Genomic DNA, 20,938 nt, shown 5'->3' with positions numbered 1-20,938 from the left:
TTTCATTGTTTCTGGACTGGAAGTATCTCTGATAGCACCTATTGGCCTTCAATTCGTATCCGCCATCAGCTACCATTAGTGACACATTTACACAACACTTCATACGCCCAATAACAACTAACAACACACTCACACTGTTCATATCCACACTACCTTGGTGTAACTTGTTGATGTTACCAGACCTCTATTGTCATATACTAAGTACATGAACAAGGCTTTTATCGTTTATGCCCTCCGCTCTTCGGAAGGGGAAAGGGAAGTAGGTACGTATATACGTTATGTTCAGTAGCAGTTTCTTTTAATCAACGACGTAATCAATTTACCTGTTGAACACTTAAGTTGCTCTGTTAAAATGGAATCAAACGTCTTTGTGACATCAGCTATTCGTTTATTATTGCTTTGCAATAAACTGTTACTTTTAAGTTGCACTTACAATGTCTTAGTCTCGGACGCAGAGCCACTAGCGCTCTCCGACGCTGTTATCTGAGCTCAGCACTCTGCCGGCTCAGCGCTGATAAAGCTGCGCTGCGCCGCCTCCACTGCTTCACGCCCAGCCTCTGTATTCACGAGCAACAGACTCGCTCTCGCTAACATTCATTTCCGACTTCAGTACAGTTAATCTCTTTATTGACCACTTCTGTAAGTAAAGATCCTATGATTGTTAACTTGAGTTGTCCTACCCTCATTCGGGTTTTCTACAGCTGAAAAACCACTCAATATTATTTCTGAAATTTATGAAGTACTTCACCTGTCTCACCTGTCTCGCCGTGTCGAGCCTTAGCGGGGTGGGTGCCCCTGCGTAGTGGCCAATGCGTGGGAGGTGCCTAGGCTGTGCAGGTTTACACCGCGATCACAGGATTCCTTCTCACTTTATTCATTAAAAAAAAAACTTTCTTCGTACAAAATCTCAAATTAATTAACGACACTTGGCCTTCGTCCCATAGCAGGTTAAAAATTTTTTTCCAGCGAGTTACGCTTAGTCTGCGCTGCGTAGTACTGCCTCCGCGTTCAGCGTCTTTTTTGCTGACGCGTGATTGATCAGCGGATACTCAGTGTTGAATTACACCATTGTCTTGCCGCCTTGCTACCCCCACGGCTGCCAAACTGTTGGTTGCCTGCCGTGATTCTACTTCGTGGCCTTATTCATCGGTAAGCGTGACTGAACGGGTCCATCGTCGCTACTTGCCAGGTAATTATTGCTACAACGCTGTACCCCCTCTGTCATCTCTGAATTACTCATCAAGTAAGCCAGGAAATTTTTACTTCTAGGGTCACTAATACTTTCTCTCGCAGTCGACCGTTATCAACATTGGAAGCTGAAAGCAACCTCCCCTTTTACTATGCTGCGTTGGAGGTCCGACTTACCCGTAATTCGGACGGTATTCGGATGCGAATGAGGTTGCCAATCACGTGCGCAAATTGCGAATACGAGTGCTATCAGATATACACTTTTCCAGTCTCTTGGGCTATCCTTCACCACCATGTTGTTTGGCAGACCCAAGAATTTTTAATAGTGAGTCGGGATCGACAAACTCACGCCACTCTCTCTCGCGCTGAACTATCCAGTTGCTTCCATACAACACATTACTTATGCTCCACGCTAATTTTACACACTAACACTACTGAGTGCGAGATGTCACTGTTTTTAGCTGAAACTACTACACCTCCATGTCCTCGTGTTCTTGTCTCACTTCGTCAACCAATAATTCAGCCTGTTGGCAACGGTTTTCTGTTCGCTGTTCCACAGACTGTCACCGCCACCCTGGTGTGCCACCGTTCAATGTCAGAGACTGAATCGTACCGGGTAACACTGAATAATAGTGGCTTAGTGTACAATAGTTCAAGATGTGAGATATACGCTGCTTCTATGAGGATATCAGCTCAATTGCACTCCACCTTTCATGTCACCATTCCCACATTTACCTTATACCTTCCTGAACTCTCTTTTAAACTCCATCACCATGAGAAGCTGAAGAATTTACCGAATACCAATGATTCAGATCTACTCCAATCGATCAATCATCTCCTTACCCAGGAACACAACCAAGTAGCTCTTGACCGAGTGGCCTCACATATTGCTGATTGGCACCAAACCAAGCGATTAACCACCGTTGTATTACCCAGCGCTGGTTCAGTAATAATCATTGTAATGATTCTGATTATAGTATCCTGGATACTCTGTAAAAGAGGGTTTCGCAAATGTTTCACTTCCTTCCGAGAAGTAGTACCACCCCCACAACCTGAAGGTAAATATCACACCTGAAACTACCTGCCAATCTTGTTGCATGCGATCAGGCGTGACCCCCCCCCCCCCCCCACCTTAGAATTAAGTTGTAGTCTAGGTGTCAGGTCAATGAACTAATTTTGTAATGGGTTTGCATTTCTATGTAAAGTCTATGGAATCACAATTTAACTGTCGAGTCTTAATCCTCATGTAAGTCATTTTGTTTTCTCTTTAAATTTTTGTCATTTTGTAATGTTCTCATTCACCCACTTGGGCATTTACCATTGTAATCCTAGATTTAAGAACTCAAAGTAATATTACGGGGAAAAACCCCCTTGTGACTGTTAGGCCTGGGAGCATTCTCTCACGAGGGTGGAGTGTTTCAGTGTGCTGTGCTCCGGTGCCCCTCATCATCGCCTGGGTACCCACCACCACTGATACCGCTGACACACACTCACAGCATGGCGCCGCCCCACTGCCGTCGCACCAACTTCACAAGTTTGTTATTCAAGAGCCTTCCTTCAGGCCCTTCAGGCCACTTTGTAACATTTGCACATATTGATATCACTATGTTATGGGACCCTTCATAATGATCATATAGTTTTTAAATGGAATAATCAATTAGAATAAGCTCATTCATTTTCATCCAGAGAGCCTTCTTCGGAAGGGGAAAGGATGTGCAGGGAGGAGACCCCCCAAGAGGGATCATTGCCGACAAAATTTTATTAAATTAAATTTTTCCACGCATAATGTTCGGCCGTAGCCGGCTTGGGCATACTGTGGTGGAAGGTGCTGGCCGGAAGACCATGGTCGGCACATTCCTGCCACGTGCTCCTCGGTCAGACTCAAGTCCCACGGGTTGGTTGCGCTGACGGGTGTACGCTACTAGCAAGGCGCGTTGGCGGAATCAATCCTCCAATCAGAGACTAATCGTGTGATCACGTGGGGACGCGGCCGGGAGCGGCGAGGGCGGCTTGGAAACAGCTCCGCACTCTCTTAGCTTCTGACCTCGGCCCCGAGTAGTCGCTCCTCTAGCCTCTGCCTCTCTGATGAGCAGACGGCAACCCCTCTTGGGGCTGCTCAGCCCTACGTAGGCACCACTGTACCATCATTACAAGAATAAACTGGGTCCATTCCACTCAATTAATTTTCATTTTACAACGCCCTCCGCTCCTGACTTCTATCCTGACGAACACTAATTACAGTTTTGCTAGTTACTCTCTTACACTGAAAGCAATGTTTGTGTAGTACGACCTGGGCGCTTTGGAAGTGAGTAAGCGGGATATTGATGACGGACAGAGTTCAGTGTTGGCGCCAGATTTGGCCGTAAAGTTACGTGGAGGAGAAGTATTTCTGGACGCATACACACGTAGTGGATCCTTGAGGTATGTCCGGTATGGTCTAGTGGCTAGGATACCTGGCTTTCACCCAGGAGGCCCGGGTTCGATTCCCGGTACCGGAATGTGAATTTTCTGGGCTGGGATGAGGAAACTTCTCACGGCCGTTTCTCGTCTTCGTGGTGTTGCTGCTCAGGGTTCCAAGTATAAGGTGAGAGAAAGTCAAGAAAAAGAGATACATGCTCACGTTGAGAGGTGGCATGAGCCCCCTCTCATATTTCTATCTTACGATTCTCCTCTCTAGTTGCATGCGGTGGAGGGTTGCTTTTCCTTAACACGCGTACTTCCCACGCAGTGTCTCTCGTCACCCGGGTGGGCCGGTGACAGGCGGGCTCTGTGGAACAGGAGAGAGTTAAGCCGACGTGTGTGAGGCAGTCGAGTGAATGCTTTTCAGACGCCGACATTGTCAAGAGACACGCCCGCTGGGGTGTGAAGTAGCGGCTGGGCTAGAGGTTCCGTTACTTCAGAGAAACCTTTGCGAAAACACTTTCTGGCGGGCTACCAGCGAGGCGTGGGAATGACTTGTGTACCCACGCAGTTGTGGCGGGAAAATTCCCGCACTTTCTGCAAAATCAGCACAGAAATTGGCGCCAAGAATCTCCATTGGTGGAATGGTAGTGCTCCGGCAATGGAGTGGAATTTCCGCCGGTTTTCGAGTTGCTGATTGGAACGTAACCACGGCCACTGTCGTGGGGGCGGGAATGTTCGGTGTTCGGCCTGTGCGGGTGCTCGGGGTAGTCAGCAGTCGCCTTTCGGTCGAGGACGTCGAAGCAGCCAGCCCTCGCCTGCGGTACGCCAGATCGTGTTCTGGGAGATAAGAAGACTGTTGGTAATGTACGTCCGCAGCACCGGCAGATAGGGATTTTTCCTAGGTGATAATCAGAGCTCAGCAGAGCGCGCCTGTTCATCCTTTTCTAACTTTGTTCAGTTTCGAGTAGCAGCAATTACTATTGGGTTAGCTGTGTGTCTCTCTTGAGATTTGAGTGGAAAGGAATTGGCTCCACATACCACTTCGTCTTAAACCTCACGATCTAAGTTAGGGACAACTTCACCTTTACTGTGTTTGTATGAATCTCCAATTTTAGCCAATTTGATGTTTTATATTTCCTGTGTTTCTTTTACTATTCTGGGTTTAAGCTTAATAAATCATATTGTTATTTTGAACAGAACTTTCATTCTGTTAATCGATAGAGCAACCCTATCATTCCTCACTATGCTAATGAAACCTTTGTTTATTTAACTTATGTATCAAATTAAATTATTGCAGGTGCCAAACTCTCTTCTACTCCACTAGCAGGGTTGATTAGAGTCAGTTCGCGTATTTTTTTTATCCTTGTGCAACAGCAAAAGTCGGAGTTAGAATAGGGGGGGCTTAGAGCATGATTTACACATGTGGATTCTAGTAGAATTTAGTGATAAATACACTACTAGCCCCGGCACCTCGCATAATATGGCGACCCTGCCAGGATCTTTCCTGTGAATCTCTGATAAACAAACAGGATTCTTAGTAGGAACATTCAATTTTTTTTCTCTCTATTTTTTTTAATGATTAATACCCAAGTTTTTTTTGTTTTGGTAGTTCCGCGTTTAGTTTTAAGTAGCGGCGCATGACTACAGTTTTTGTTTTCAGTATATATATTTTTTGTTCATTGTTTTTTTTGTGTTTCGCTGATGTGGTGTCTGTACCGCATCGCACTTTGTCGGATTTGTGTGTGGTTTCTGTACCACATCATATTGTGTTTGTGATTACAGCGTTGGAACAGCGTTGTTGAAATTTTATGTTTATGTGTAAAAAATATATGGAGTAGATTAATTTTATTGTGCATTTTAGATGAATTTGTTTTTATGAATGATAACGAGAAGTAAGGCACGACTATTATCGGGCGAAGCTAAAACAAAAGAGGATAGCATAATGGATAAGGGGCAGTTTACTGACGGGAATAGGTTCGGAGATGAGATGGGCACATTTTTAGCAGGACAGGACGCCAGGGGCATTGATGAGGAAGGTGATTTGGACGCGATCTCAGAGCAGCGTTGCGGCCGTGATTATGATAGTGAAGTAGAGGATGAAACAGAGACAGGCACACAGGTCGAGACGGTAGCAGAAGTTTATAGTCAAACGAACGAGTGCAGACAGAGGCCAGCTCGGTCACGTCAGAGCTCTAGCGCCCAGGTGTCCAGAGTTACATCGCCCATGTTTGAAGAGGATCAAGAAGATGACGTAAACCCAATACTGAGCTTCCTACGATCAATGAAAGAAGAAGCCGACGAACAGCGTAAGAGGGAGAAGGAAGAAGAGGAGAAACAACGTAAGAAGGAGAAGGAAGAAGCTGACGAACAGCGTAAGAGGGAGAAGGAAGAAGAGGAGAAACAACGTAAGAAGGAGAAGGAAGAAGCTGACGAACAGCGTAAGAGGGACACTGAGGCAATAATCTCGCATATAGGGGCAATTCGTGGGGAATTATTAACAATAAAGAAAGAATGTGGAGAAGCAAAACAAATGTCAATGGTAGCACAAAAAGTAGCAGGCCTAGCCAAAACTGCAGCAACAGGGGCAATGAAAATCGCAAGAGTAACTCTTAAACTCGCAGGGCGCTTGCGACGTGCGACACAAGTCCACTCGAAATCCCTAGCGGCCTTAAAGACTCAAGGTAATATTGCGGTTACGAACATCACGAAACGAATGAAAGAAGTAGAGTCGGATAGCAAAACTAGAGCGAAATGGGCACACGAGCACTGCGCGTTCGGATACCAATGATGGAGCACACAGGATTGTGTCTCCGAGGAAAAGCCCGCCGTGCTCTAGCCCAGTGACAGCGTGCGGAACAAACAATGCACACGCAGAAACAGCGAGTAATAGCTCCAATAATTGCAGCCCACTTAGAAGAGTGAATGCTGAATGCCACTTCCACTGTGATACAGACGTAGCACATCACAGTTATCAGCAAGATAGATCAGGACACTCAGCAGACGTGCAAGTATCGGAAACGTCTGACAACACCAGTGCGAGGATCGGACAGAATTTTGATCACAATCACTTCCTGTCGATACTCAAATTCCAGAAGTTCAAAGATAATGGAGGGTCGATGCATCCGAAGAGCTGGGTGATGCAATTTACTAATTCATTACCGTCGTCATGGCCAACCCAGGCCAAATTAGAATTCATGTGTGGACACATCGAAGGCCAAGCCGCGGAAAAGATGCGGGGCGTGGCAGCGACGTGTCGGACTTATCAGGAATTTGTTGGTGCATTCCTGCGGACCTACTGGTCAAAGGAAACGCAAGACAGGATTAAAGAGGAAATAATATTTTGTCCTGAACTGGAAGTGTCCGGGCATAAGAGCGCAACCAAATTTTTTGATGACTTACTCAAGAAGAATCAGTTTTTAGATAGTCCATACAGCAACGGAGAAATTATTAAATTTTGCTTTTCGAAATTGCCAGTTAGGTATCAACAGACACTTGTCGGGAAGTGTGGATCTGACATAGATGCATTCAAGAGTCTACTGCGCGAACTCGAAGTAGTCTTCGATAAACAAGACGCAAAGGACAGGAAGAAGGCGCAAAATAACAAATACCACGGGCCAGCAAGGGAAGACGACAACAGATCGCATAATCGCACTGGTCAGTTAGGAAACCAGGGTTACCGAGATCAAGGTTACGCTATTCAAGGTTATGGAAACCAGAGACACGGAAACCAGAACGTCAGGGAACAGTGTCAATCCAGACAAGCAATCTGGGACAGGAGGAATGACGAACGGCAAAGCGACCGTAATTGGAGGGAGCGAAATCAAGGACAACAGGAGAACCAGGAGATTGAAATTAGACCTCCAAATCCTAATGCACGTCAGAGGAGGGGGAGTCTAAGAAGGGATTGACGCTAGTCCATAGGACTCCACCACTTCTCTCACATAAAGGAGTTCGTAGAATAGTAGTAGTGTAAGAAATGTACATAGTAGAATAGGCAAAGATATGAACCTTTTTTCGGGGAACAATAATCGTTACATTAATAGATTAAGATTGCTAAAGTATTAACACGCTGCGTTGTCTTGCATAAGAATTTACTGCTGCTATCCTCTTTTTGTTTATGTTTGCGATCTCCAATGTCGATGGAGTAGGAGACACTACCTTTTCATGAGCAATGTTTTTGTCCTTTCCTATCTGGTGTCCATGTTAAGGGATAAGGATGAGTGACGAGACGTCGCACAAACGGGCGCATACAAGAACGTGCTCTTAGAAGCGTTCTGAGAGGTCGTGATACGCTCCATAGCGGCCACAACCAGTTCGTGAGACGTTCATACCAATGCTTGCAGGCACGCGTCAGTGCACTGCACGATTGTGGTATATTGCGCGATTTCGAGGGTGAATATGGGCAGTATAGTTTTTGCAGAGCTGCGCCGGTATCGTTGTCTTGCAAGTCGGGGTGAACCTGTGAGCATTTGACTCTAATGGTGCCCTAGACGAGAGAAATGAGGGCATAAAAGCCTACCATGCTAATGTGCTGGTTGGGGATTTAGCGTGCTGCTCGTTTTTGTCACAGATGAATCACCAAGGAATTGTACTTGGATATTCGTGACATACTGTGTAGCTGGCGTGTGTTGGGTGTCTGAATCCTCAACAGGAACCAGTCCTGGCTTGGTCATATTACATTGCTTCTGGAAAGGTGTACTTCGATCGCGAAAACCGCTTCACATAGAGAAGGAAGTTGCAACTATAAATTTATTGTCGTGTATAGCCATGGCTAACCCAGTCTCTGGAGTTTCAGTGAGGCGTAATGAAAACTCGGAGGTCATGTCGTACGGCGCGCACATCACTGTCGTCAATAGCGGCGAGCAGCAAGACATCTCAGCGTAACAGGAACTATGTAAGGGTATTGTATAAGGTAAATAAAAAAATAAATAAATAAATAAATAAATAAAATAAAATAAATAAATAAATAAATAAAAGGGAAAGTACGATACTAGGATAAGTTAAACTGTAGGATTTAACAATAACTAGATTAATATTGTGGGGGTTTTCTACCACAAGTGTGGCGCGCGCCTGTTGAGTTGCTATTTTTCAGGTCACCAAACCACAGACCCGAGATGGAGGGACGACGGGCGAGCGAAAGTAGCGTAGTTGCATGTTCTTTATAGCACAGTAAAACTTAGACCTGCATAACAACATAATTTAATTAAAAGACGTAGAATGTAGATCGTTGGGATATGGTAGTTAATTCTTGAAGCATGTCTACTGTCGATCTATATAATTAATAGTAATATTAGGGCGGGCCCGCACATTTAGTTGTTCATCCATTACAAAGCATCAGTTATCACACACCATGTACATACTGAGATCGGTCTCTACACATATATCAAAATAAATTATTTCCATGTCTAGATTAGATGTTATAATGATTGCCATAGATTAATAACTATAAAAGTAAAATAAGAGTGTCTGAAATGACAGACCATCAATGTTTCATTATGTAAATTTATTATAACATAGAAGGTCATGGGAAAAAGTTAGGCATAAGACTTTTGTAAGAATTGTACAGATGACGAGGAACGTGGCAATGCAGAGGCCAGCCAGCGCAAAAACAAGAGGTCTTCGGCTACCTGCTAGAGGGCGAGCGTCCCGTCCTACACGCTGACAGTCACCCGGCTGCCTACCTGAGGGATTACACGGGACCCTCGCCCCGCCACAAGCGAAAGTGGGGCTGGCCGTTGACCCTGACACGCGACAGCCTGCTAGCTCTCCGGATGCGGCAGCCGCTTGGAGGGATTCCCTGCGGCAGACCACGTTGTCGTGAGTACACGAAGAACATCACATATCGTGTCAGAACCTGCGCCTCATGTGCCTCAGGACAGAAAGGGACGCTCTATACTCACCTGTTTGGGTTTTTTACAACTCACTAGCATTGGCCGATCTGCATACACAAAGCAGTATCGTGCCACACTAACAAATGTATGGTCTCATGTCTTACTTCTCCTCTCTATTAGAGAGCAGTTTTTAACAATAGTCGCTCCTAGTTCGATCCTGTATGGATGACCTCACACACTTGTGGAGTCACTCCACGTGCCATCATCCCTCGTCGAACTGCAATATTGGGAAACGTAAAGTTCTGTCCAGCGAGAGAAGAGACCTAGACTAGTGATGTATCCCAACAAGGAGATCTCAGAGACAATTAATCGACGTGAGGAGAACCTATCACTGTGTCTTCCTACCGTACTGCCGTGATCATATGCGTGGGTCTGACTACAATCTCAACAGCGTACTGCAGACACTCCAGAACTCCCTATTGCTGTTGCCACAACGTAGCAACTACAACCGACGTTTAGCCTTATGTGATGTCAGTACAGTGGAATCAGTGAAGTGCCACGGATATTTCTAACAATGTGATTTAGTGCCTCATTCTCAGCACAGTCGTGAACTTTGTGCAATGTGCACGCACAATTTGATGCCCCATGAACCTTGTTTTTTTTGTTTTTCTTAAATTTCTTTCTCTTATGTTGTTTCTGTAATGTATGTTATACCTTGTATGCGTTTGTGTTTTACACTGTAATTCTTATTACAGATTACTGTATTGTTCTCCACATCATGTTTTTTTTGTATTTTGTGTTTATTGTTGTGTGTATGCTAACAGTGTGCCTGAAGTCCCCATAAACTGAAGCAGATACCACCACTGTCATTGTGAATGGACCATCAGTTCAGGGAACATTTTGTAAAGGTTATTCTTGCTGCAGGGAGACAGAATGAATCGGAGGTTGTAACTAGATTCTGAAAACTCACAAAGAGATTGTCAACTTAAATATTATCATGTGTGAATGAGGTCAGGTTAGTTTAATGATTAAAATTGTTGTAACATCTTGGGCATTTAATTGCGGAGCACTCCAACTCTGATTGTAAAGAATAAACTGCTCCATATTTGGCTCAGATGCCCGGGCCATGTTTAGAGCGTGAATGTCTGCGTGAATCGGTGTTTGGAAGGGGCTCCCTGGGTATGGATGTGTGATGTGAGTGTTAGTGTTCCATATTAAGAAGGTGAAGTTGGCTACATCATAAATAATCCTCCCTCTATGAGTTGCATTTTTCAGTTGCAATGATCTTTTTTATAGAGTGCGGTATGTGGAGTCACTTTGTAAGATTGTTCTTGGGCGATTGACTCACTACCTTGCTCCTAAGTGAGCCAACCGCTCACCAATTACAATCTAAAATGGCGTAGGGGCAATGAGAGGTGGCATGAGCCCCCTCTCATATTTCTATCTTACGATTCTCCTCTCTAGTTGCATGCGGTGGAGGGTTGCTTTTCCTTAACACGCGTACTTCCCACGCAGCGTCTCTCGTCACCCGGGTGGGCCGGTGACAGGCGGGCTCTGTGGAACAGGAGAGAGTTAAGCCGACGTGTGTGAGGCAGTCGAGTGAATGCTTTTCAGACGCCGACATTGTCAAGAGACACGCCCGCTGGGGTGTGAAGTAGCGGCTGGGCTAGAGGTTCCGTTACTTCAGAGAAACCTTTGCGAAAACACTTTCTGGCGGGCTACCAGCGAGGCGTGGGAATGACTTGTGTACCCACGCAGTTGTGGCGGGAAAATTCCCGCACTTTCTGCAAAATCAGCACAGAAATCGGCGCCAAGAATCTCCATTGGTGGAATGGTAGTGCTCCGGCAATGGAGTGGAATTTCCGCCGGTTTTCGAGTTGCTGATTGGAACGTAACCACGGCCACTGTCGTGGGGGCGGGAATGTTCGGTGTTCGGCCTGTGCGGGTGCTCGGGGTAGTCAGCAGTCGCCTTTCGGTCGAGGACGTCGAAGCAGCCAGCCCTCGCCTGCGGTACGCCAGATCGTGTTCTGGGAGATAAGAAGACTGTTGGTAATGTACGTCCGCAGCACCGGCAGATAGGGATTTTTCCTAGGTGATAATCAGAGCTCAGCAGAGCGCGCCTGTTCATCCTTTTCTAACTTTGTTCAGTTTCGAGTAGCAGCAATTACTATTGGGTTAGCTGTGTGTCTCTCTTGAGATTTGAGTGGAAAGGAATTGGCTCCACATACCACTTCGTCTTAAACCTCACGATCTAAGTTAGGGACAACTTCACCTTTACTGTGTTTGTATGAATCTCCAATTTTAGCCAATTTGATGTTTTATATTTCCTGTGTTTCTTTTACTATTCTGGGTTTAAGCTTAATAAATCATATTGTTATTTTGAACAGAACTTTCATTCTGTTAATCGATAGAGCAACCCTATCATTCTTCACTATGCTAATGAAACCTTTGTTTATTTAACTTATGTATCAAATTAAATTATTGCAGGTGCCAAACTCTCTTCTACTCCACTAGCAGGGTTGATTAGAGTCAGTTCGCGTATTTTTTTTTATCCTTGTGCAACAGCAAAAGTCGGAGTTAGAATAGGGGGGGCTTAGAGCATGATTTACACATGTGGATTCTAGTAGAATTTAGTGATAAATACACTACTAGCCCCGGCACCTCGCAACGTGAATGGCGGGACCGCTTAGAAGGAAGAGGAGATGGTTTTGGACTGCTGATGCGACAGTGTTGCGTGGCCCGTTAGCTCAGTGGGCTATAGCGTCGTGCTAGTAACACGGTCATGGGTTCGATCCCTCCACAGGCCATTCCATTTTCTCCGCTAATAGGAAATGCAGTCTCTTGCGAGACTCTGCGAGGCAGATTCCAAAATTATCTGCACATCGCGCTACAAGTCTGAACGTTTCACTCAGGGGTCGTCAACGCCCGGCTCCCTTTCGATTAATGAAGTTTAGCAGAGGTAGGCGTGGTAAGTGATTAGATGGGTGATGGGCGGGAAATCTGCGTGCTGTTGGACCTTTCCACTTTCACCCCCACCCTCCCCCTTTTGTGTTACAGTGTTGTTGTGCTATGATGCGTCCCTCAGCAATTTAAATTACGTTAACGAACATATGATCCAAAATTTAAAGAGGTTGTTTGCCAAAAAGAGCGATAGGAAAGTGCCAAAACGACTTTGGGAGTAACAGAACCGTACGAATCCACAGATAATTTCTCAGATATCGTAGATAAAACTGTAGCGATGCAGTGAGATTTCCGAAATTTGTAAATGAAAGTTTAGCTTTTCGTATTGAAAAGGAAAGGTACTCTTGATTACCTTATTTCTCGCAGCCGATTGTCGTACGTCTCCTGTCATATTGACCCCACCGCCGAGTGGCAGTCGGGCAACTCGACACATAATGAAGTGAAATCAACTGATGGACCCACCCACTTAGCTGGAATGAGGCGAGACACCAGGAGATACTACCTGTGCCGTGACACTTGGCAATTTCGAGGTGTTGAACACACACTACTGCACTATGCAAAATGAGAATGCTCCTGCTGTGGCCGGGAATCGAACCCGGATCAACTGCTTGGAAAGCAACCATGCTGACCGTTACACCACCACCGCATTGCGCTGCAGTTTTTCTGTGTCACGATCCGTTGCCACCCCTGCTGCCACCATAGCCCGAAGCTACCCTGCTGCAGGGGCCCTGCCCACCCAGCACATCCGAACGCTTTGCCACACTGCTACCAAGGCGATGCACTGTAACTAGACGCAGGATTGACTTCCGCTGAGAAATCCACCCTTTCATGTATGGCATGGTGACTAGATGGATTTTGTATGTTCTGGACCACTAGACCAATCTTATAAAAAATAAAAATTTACTCGTGAACACTCGCAAGTTTTTATTTTCCATAAGTGTGATCTAATAGTCCAGAACAAACAAAATCCATCTACTACCCCTTTCACCTAATAATATAGTTTAATAATGTAATAGAATATATGAATATAATAACTATAATAAAAATCACTTAATTTACATACAATGTAAGAAATTAAAAGGTGAATATAAGAAATCTATTCTTTACCCAAGATTTTTATAATTCTTGAGTTGTTGTTTGTAAATGTTTTTGAAGGAATACTTATTTAGTTTTACCACATTCACATGTAACTTTAATTTTCTGACATTCTTTCCAGCATTCTTTAAATATATAACAATGTCCACCTGTTTGGTATTTATCTTTATAAAATTCCTCAATACCTTTTTTAATCCTACACTCACTACACTGTCTTAATTGTGGCTTGGCGCAGCCTAAAGTCTGCTTTAGCTGATGCTTAGAGTTGTCCATTTAAATAAAATAAAATTAATTAGAAAAACTTTTTTAAAAAATTCACATCACGAATTCTATATCATTATTTCCATTTTTAAGTTTCTTCATTCCTTTATATTTCAGTTTCATTTGTCCATTTTTAATTATTTCACGTTCCCAAGGATCAATTTGTAACATCTTTCTGGTAAAATAACTTTAAAAACATTAAGTTCCATACATATTTTTTTCTCCATATCTAGTATTTAAATATTTAGTCAGTAACATTATATAAAATATTTATCTCTACTTCAGCTATTTTTCTTATCTCTTTCGAGACACTAACATCATTAAGTTTCTTGACTATAGTCTCCATTTATATAGAAAAAAAGTTTTATTAGCTTTATATATAATAATTTTTATTTTATTTTCAATAATGAATAATGAACATATTTAATATATCTATTCTATTTTCTAAAACCTATCTTTTATTATAATGAGGACTTAGTGCTTTTTTGTCTACTTGAATTGTATACATTTCATGTTTTTCACTTTTAATTAAATTAAATTTTCTATATTGTTCTACATTGTTAAGTAAACAATCTTTATAGTCTACCAAACTTAATTTCTTTTTAACAACAAATTCCTTCATTCCTTTAGATTTCTTTTCTATTTTGTCACCAACTTTATAAGCATACATATTTGCTCTTAAACCGCAAAATTCTTCCATTATTTTTCTATTACATTCATCTTTGATTTTACCAACAACTTTTTTTGTTTATTTGTGGAATATTATAGATTTATCTGTTGGATAATCACTTGTACCAAAATAATCAATCAATGATTTCATTTCTTCATAGTAATCTTCAGTTTTAATATTGTAAATATACCTATCTGTATCTTGATAACATAATTCAATATTTTCTCCATATTTAGGTTTCATAACTCTGTAGCTAGATAAAGCAAGTATACTTAATCCAACATAAATAGGTTTATTAAATATTATTTTAGTTTTATGCAAATGAATAGCAGCTAGATTTTCAGTAAATATAGTTCCATGTTTAACCTTTGGCTTAGCTACAAGTTTATCACATACTTTACTATCTTAAACTAATTTAATATCTTCTCTATTTCTTATATTTTCCATTGTTTTACCAAATACAGAATTATTCATTAATTTATAGAAATCTTTTTCAAAATCATTTGTAGCTTTTTTTCCTAACTGTGTGTTTAGATTGCTTAAATTTTAACACTTCATGTATTTTTGTAAGTTACATTCCTAAAGATAAATATTGTTTAAGATTTCTGTAATGTACTACATAATTATGTTTTTATTTATCTAAAGTAGTTATTAATTTACTCTCATTTGTACCTGGAACAACTTTTGATTTAGGAGCTATCGGTAAATTTTTATGTAAATCATGTAAGTCTTTTGGATATTCTAGATTTACTTCAAATATATATCCCTCTTGACTATTGTTTGACATTTCACTTATATTTGTAGAATTAAAACTATTTGGTTCACCCCATTTAAATCCGCCATATGGTAAATATTGGTTCATAGCATAACCATATAAATTATTTGCATCTAGATACATTATATAATTTGATATTTCTTTATTATTATAATTTCTTATATATTTATTATTTGCTTTTAAATATCTTTTACAACATTGTTAAATTCCTCCTCTAATTCCTTTTTCAACCATTAGAAGCTTATCATAGTGATATAATAAATAAAGTGTTCGATTAGTAATTTTTAACATTGCATCCCAAGATAAACCTGGTGCTGTAAAATACCAAGATGGATCTAAATTATATGTATTTACACATGTTTTTCTAAAATTTTCAAAAACATCACTTAACAATAATACATTAGTTTTAAGATATAAATCATAGTATTCACCATGATTTTTAATATTGAATGTTTCCCAAACTAGTTTTGCATGTTCATAATCTTCATCACTTACGTCACAATCATTGAATTCAATATAAAATTTATCTTTTGTTGGTAATTGTTTCTTCAAATTTGTTCTAAGAATCCATGTAATCATATAGATAAACGCCTTTTCTAATTACTAATACAATTCAGGAGAAACATACTTTTTAATATTTTTAATTGATTTTTCTTTAGGTTTGATCAAAGTTTATCAAGTGAAGAAGCCATAAATCTAAATGTATCAACAAATCTCATTTTTAATTTGTCTATTTACCAAAACTAATATATTTATTTGGTATTAGTTCTATTTCTTTATCATCATAACCATTACAAAAAGATGAGAATCAAAACCAGGTAAATTATGTAAATAAATAGGTACAAAATCAGGTTGTTCAAGTTTTAAAGTACAATTATTATATAATGGTAAAAATATTTTCCAGTTAAATGATCATGATGTACTTTTTTATTCTTTTTTTTATAAAGACATTTACGAAGTGTACAAATTGTAGATTTATGAAACATTTTATATTCATCAAATGTAAGTGGTTTCATTTCCTTAATTTCAGAATAAATTCTTACAAATCCTTGAACTTCTTGTTTTATTCATTCTATAAATTTTTTATGACAATTTGGTCCTCTATAAACACTGGATCTTTATAATTTCCATATCTATATTTAATATAATAACAAAATCCACTTGGTTCATGTTTTTGATATTTCATTGTGTATGGTGTTTCTGGATTTGGTTCACAATTATCCATTTTTAAAAGTAAACTTTCAAAATCAGAATAAATAACAAATGGAACTTTTTGTTTAAATTGATAATTAAAAAATACACGTTCTCCTTGATCTGGCATTTCAACTGTCAATGGTTTATTAGTTAAACAGCTTGTTGTATTATCTAATTTTTCCTGACTATTAAAATCTAGTAAACATAAAAGGCAAATCAATTTTACTTCAGTATGTTTAGTCGTTTGACTTGATGCAAGTCTAAATAAATTTTTTATATGACAATAATGTGAATTATTATCTTTCTTGAAATAAAGTTGATTTACATGTTTTTCCATTTTAGATTGTTACTTTTTATTGATACACTTGATAATTTTCATCTCCATCATAAAATGAATAAACATTAATAGATAATTATTTTTTCTATTTTAGGAATATGATCAACTAGTACAGGAAATTCAATATTTTTAAGTTTTTTTTATCAAGATCAAGAACAACATTTTTATATTTTGTTATTCTATCAGAATGATCATCTACAGGAAATAAAAGTTGATTATATAGACCACAGAATACACTTTTGATCATTATTTTTTACATTAACACATGTTTTCTTATTTTTATTCATGGTGTGGGTTCCTGGTATCATGTCCTAGTTCATGAACCACAGGCAACGTATGGGTGGCCAAGTAAGTGGTCCTGACAGTCTGGATACCAGTTACGTTGGAATAAGGCTGGGCATCTCGGACATTTTCCGAGTCGTAGTCACCTTTGTGCTCAGATGGCAGAGACTACCAAATCCACTGGTTAGTCCCTCAACCATTAGGGGCAAAACTCAATGGGACCCGTGGCAAGTAAGGCTAGCAACCTGCTTCCCTGGTACAATAAATATGATGCTGGCAACAATCAGAGCAAAATGCCTCAGACCTTTGGAGGTGACGGAGTCCAACCTCTAATTGACAAACCAGAGACTTCTAAGATACGACTCGGCAAACGAATGGTAACGAGATGGGGAGCTATTAATATCAATGGGGGATACTCTGGGAAGGAGCTGGCGGAGGCTGCAAGCAAGATGCGGCTCGACGTTTTAGCTGTTAGTGACATTTGGGTAAGGGGTGAGAAAGAAGAGGAAGTGGGAGAATACAAGGTCTACCTGTCAGGAGTCAAAGCAGGAATAGCACAATGGGGTGTAGGGCTTTACATCAGGAAGGAAATGGAACCCAGTGTAGTTGCAGTAAGGTATGTAAACGAACGACGTATGTGGATTGATTTGACAGGGTCTAGCAAGAAAATTAGAATTGTGTCAGTATATTCGAATTGTGAAGGGACAGATCAAGATAAGATGGATAGTTTTTATGAGGCACTCAGTGATGTAGCTGTTAGAGTAAAGGACAAGGACAGTGTTCTGCTCATGGGTGATTTTAATGCCAGGATTGGAAATCGAACAGAAGGGTATGAAAAGGTTAGGAGTAAATTTGGAGAGGATATGGAGGCCAACAGGAACAGGAAACGGATTTCTGTGCCAGTATGGGCTTAGTAATCACAAACTCCTTTTTTAAACATAAGAACATTCACCGGTATACTTGGGAAGGCAGGGGAACCAGATCTTTGACTATATAATAACAGATCAGGAATTCAGAAAGGCTGTGAGGGACACACGTGTATTCAGGGGAGTCTTTGATGATTCTGATCACTATTTAATCTGCAGTGAAATTGGTATTGTGAGGCCAAAAGTGCAGGAGGTCAGGTCCATGTGTAAGAGGATAAGAGAGGAGAAACTTCAGGATAAGGAAATCGGACACAAGTACATAACAGTGATTTCAGAAAGGTACCAGTTAGTTGAATGTAGTCAATTGCAGTCACTGGAAAAGGAATGGACAAGGTACAGGGACGTAATACTAGAAGTGGCCAAAGAATGTCTTGGAACAGTAGTGCGTAAAGGTAGGATGAAGCAAACAGCTTGGTGGAATGACACAGTCAAGGCAGAAGGAAGAAGGCGTATCAAAAATGGCTACATACCAGAACTCAGGTAGACAGAGAAAGTTATGTTGAAGAAAGAAACAAAGCCAAACAGATAATTGCAGCATCCAACAAGAAATCTTGGGAAGACTTTGGAAACAGGTTGGAGACTTTGGGTCAAGCTGCTGGAAAACCATTCTGGAGTGTAATTAGCAGTCTCTGAAAGGGAGGTAAGAAGGAAATGAAAAGTATTTTGGACAGGTCAGGAAAACTGGCGAATCCAGTTGATACCTTGGGCAGATGGAGGGAATATTTTGAAGAGTTGCTCAATGTAGGTGAAAATACGATCAGTAATGTTTCAGATGTCGAGGTAGAATGGGGTAGGAATGATGACGGAAGTAGGACCACATTTGAGGAAGTGGAGAAAATGGTCAATAGATTGCAGTGCAATAAAGCAGCTGGGGTGGATGAAATTAAGTCTTAACTCATCAGATACAGTGGAATGTCAGGTCTTAAATGGCTACACAGGCTAATTGAAATGGCCTGGGAGTCGGGACAGGTTCCATCAGACTGGACAAAAGCAGTAATCACAAGAGTCTTTAAACATGGAAACAGAAAAGATTGTAACAACTACAGAGGCATCTCTTTGATCAGCGTTGGAGGTAAAATCTTCTCTGGTATTGTTGAAAGGAAAGTGCTAGTATTAGTTGAGGACAAACTGGATGAAAATCAGTGTGGGTTTAGGCCTCTTAGAGGTTGTCAGGACCAGATCTTAAGCTTACGGCAAATAATGAAGTGTTACGAGTGGAATAGGGAATTGTATCTGTTTTATATATCTAGAAAAGGCATATGACTGGGTTCCTAGGAGGAAGTTATTGTCAGTTCTACGTGATTATGGAATAGAAGGCAAACTTTTGCAAGCAATTAAAGGTCTTTACATAGATAGTCAGGCAGCAGTGAGAGTTGACGGTGAATTAAGTCCATGGTTCAAAGCAGTTTCAGGGGTAAGGCAAGGTTGCAACCAGTCTCCACTGTTGTTCATATTATTTATGGATCATATGTTGAAAACAATACACTGGCTGGGTGAGATTAAGATATGTGAACACAAAATAAGCAGTCTTGCATATGCGGACGACTTAGTTGTGATGACAGATTCGATTGAAAGTTTGCAAAGTAATGTTTCGGAGCTAGATCAGAAATGTAAGGACTATGGTATGAAGATTAGCATCTCCAAAACGGAAGTAATGTCAGTGGGAAAGAAATATAAACGGATTGAGTACCAAATAGGAGGAACAAAGTTACAACTGGTGGATTGTTTCAAGTACATAGGATGCATATTGTCACAGGATGGCAACATAGTGAAAGAACTGGAAGCGAGGTGTAGCAAAGCTAATGCAGTGAGCACTCAGCTACGATCTACTCTCTTCTGCAAGAAGGAAGTCAGTACCAAGACTAAGTTATCTGTGCACCGTTCAATCTTTCGGCCAGCTTTCTTGTATGGGAGCGAAAGCTGGGTAGATTCAGGTTACCTTATCAATAAGGTTGAGGTTACGGATATGAAAGTAGCTAGGATGATTGCAGGTACTAGTAGATGGGAACATGGCAGAAGGGTGTCCACAATGAGGAAATCAAAGAAAAACTGGGACTGAACTCTATAGATGTAGCAGTCAGGGCGAACAGGCTTAGATGGTGGGGTCATGTTACACACATGGGAGAAGCAAGGTTAACCAAGAGACTCACGGGTTCAGCAGTAGAGGGTAGGAGGAGTTGGGGTAGACCAAGGAGAAGGTACCTGGATTCGGTTAAGAATGATTTTGAAGTAACAGGTTTAACATCAGAAGAGGCACCAATGTTAGCACTGAATAGGGGATCCTGGAGGAATTTTATAAGGGGGACTATGCTCCAGACTGAATGCTGAAAGGCATAATCAGTCTTAGATGATGATGATGATGATCTAGTAATACAAGATGATCCTCTTAGTGGAACATATTTGTTAATTGATAATTGTAAGCCATTTATTCTATTTAACGGCCATCCAGATCCGTGTGCTTGAAAATTAGATATATTCTCTAAAATACTTCTTTTATTATATTTGAATTTTTTATTAAAATCTTTTTCTGTTAAAATAGTATAGTTTGGTGTTTGTTGTCCAAATTGTGGAACGTTTTCATTTGTTTCAGCTATTTGTAGTTTATATTCACAACATAAATTAAAGTTATCTTTACACCATGATGTACTTTCAAATAGTCTACAACAATCTTAAAAATCTTGAAGATTTTCACTAGTTTCAGCTTTATTCTTTTTAACAATATTTGATTATCACTTACTTTTTCAGTGACAGCTGTCGCAGTCATAGAACTGTGTTTACGTATATAAATATTAACAATATCTTTATAATTTTTACTTACTTCAGTTATATAATTTTCACTTACTTTATCTTTATTATCATTTTGAACAACATTTGTATTATCTTCGCTTGTATTATTTCCAACAATATTTGGATGATTGCTAATAATAATTGAACGATTATTAATAATAAATGTAATTAAATCAGCTTTACGTAAATTTGAATATCTTCATAAATTATTTAAATTACAAAATTCAC

General features: G+C 40.6%; 2 non-coding genes across 2 annotated transcripts; one reads left to right on the top strand and one right to left on the bottom strand.

Annotated features, from left to right (window-relative positions):
* The first annotated feature begins 3,614 nt into the window (after positions 1-3,614).
* Positions 3,615-3,686, top strand: Trnae-uuc (transfer RNA glutamic acid (anticodon UUC)). The gene has a single exon. It is a non-coding gene; the product is annotated as a tRNA-Glu (tRNA).
* Positions 3,687-12,957: 9,271 nt separating this feature from the next.
* Positions 12,958-13,029, bottom strand: Trnag-ucc (transfer RNA glycine (anticodon UCC)). The gene has a single exon. It is a non-coding gene; the product is annotated as a tRNA-Gly (tRNA).
* Between the last annotated feature and the right edge of the window lie 7,909 nt (positions 13,030-20,938).

Source organism: Schistocerca nitens, unplaced genomic scaffold (assembly GCF_023898315.1).
Source record: "Schistocerca nitens isolate TAMUIC-IGC-003100 unplaced genomic scaffold, iqSchNite1.1 HiC_scaffold_352, whole genome shotgun sequence".
In the NCBI taxonomy this organism is placed as follows: Eukaryota; Metazoa; Arthropoda; class Insecta; order Orthoptera; family Acrididae; genus Schistocerca; species Schistocerca nitens.
This window is presented reverse-complemented; position numbering and strand designations above follow the sequence as displayed.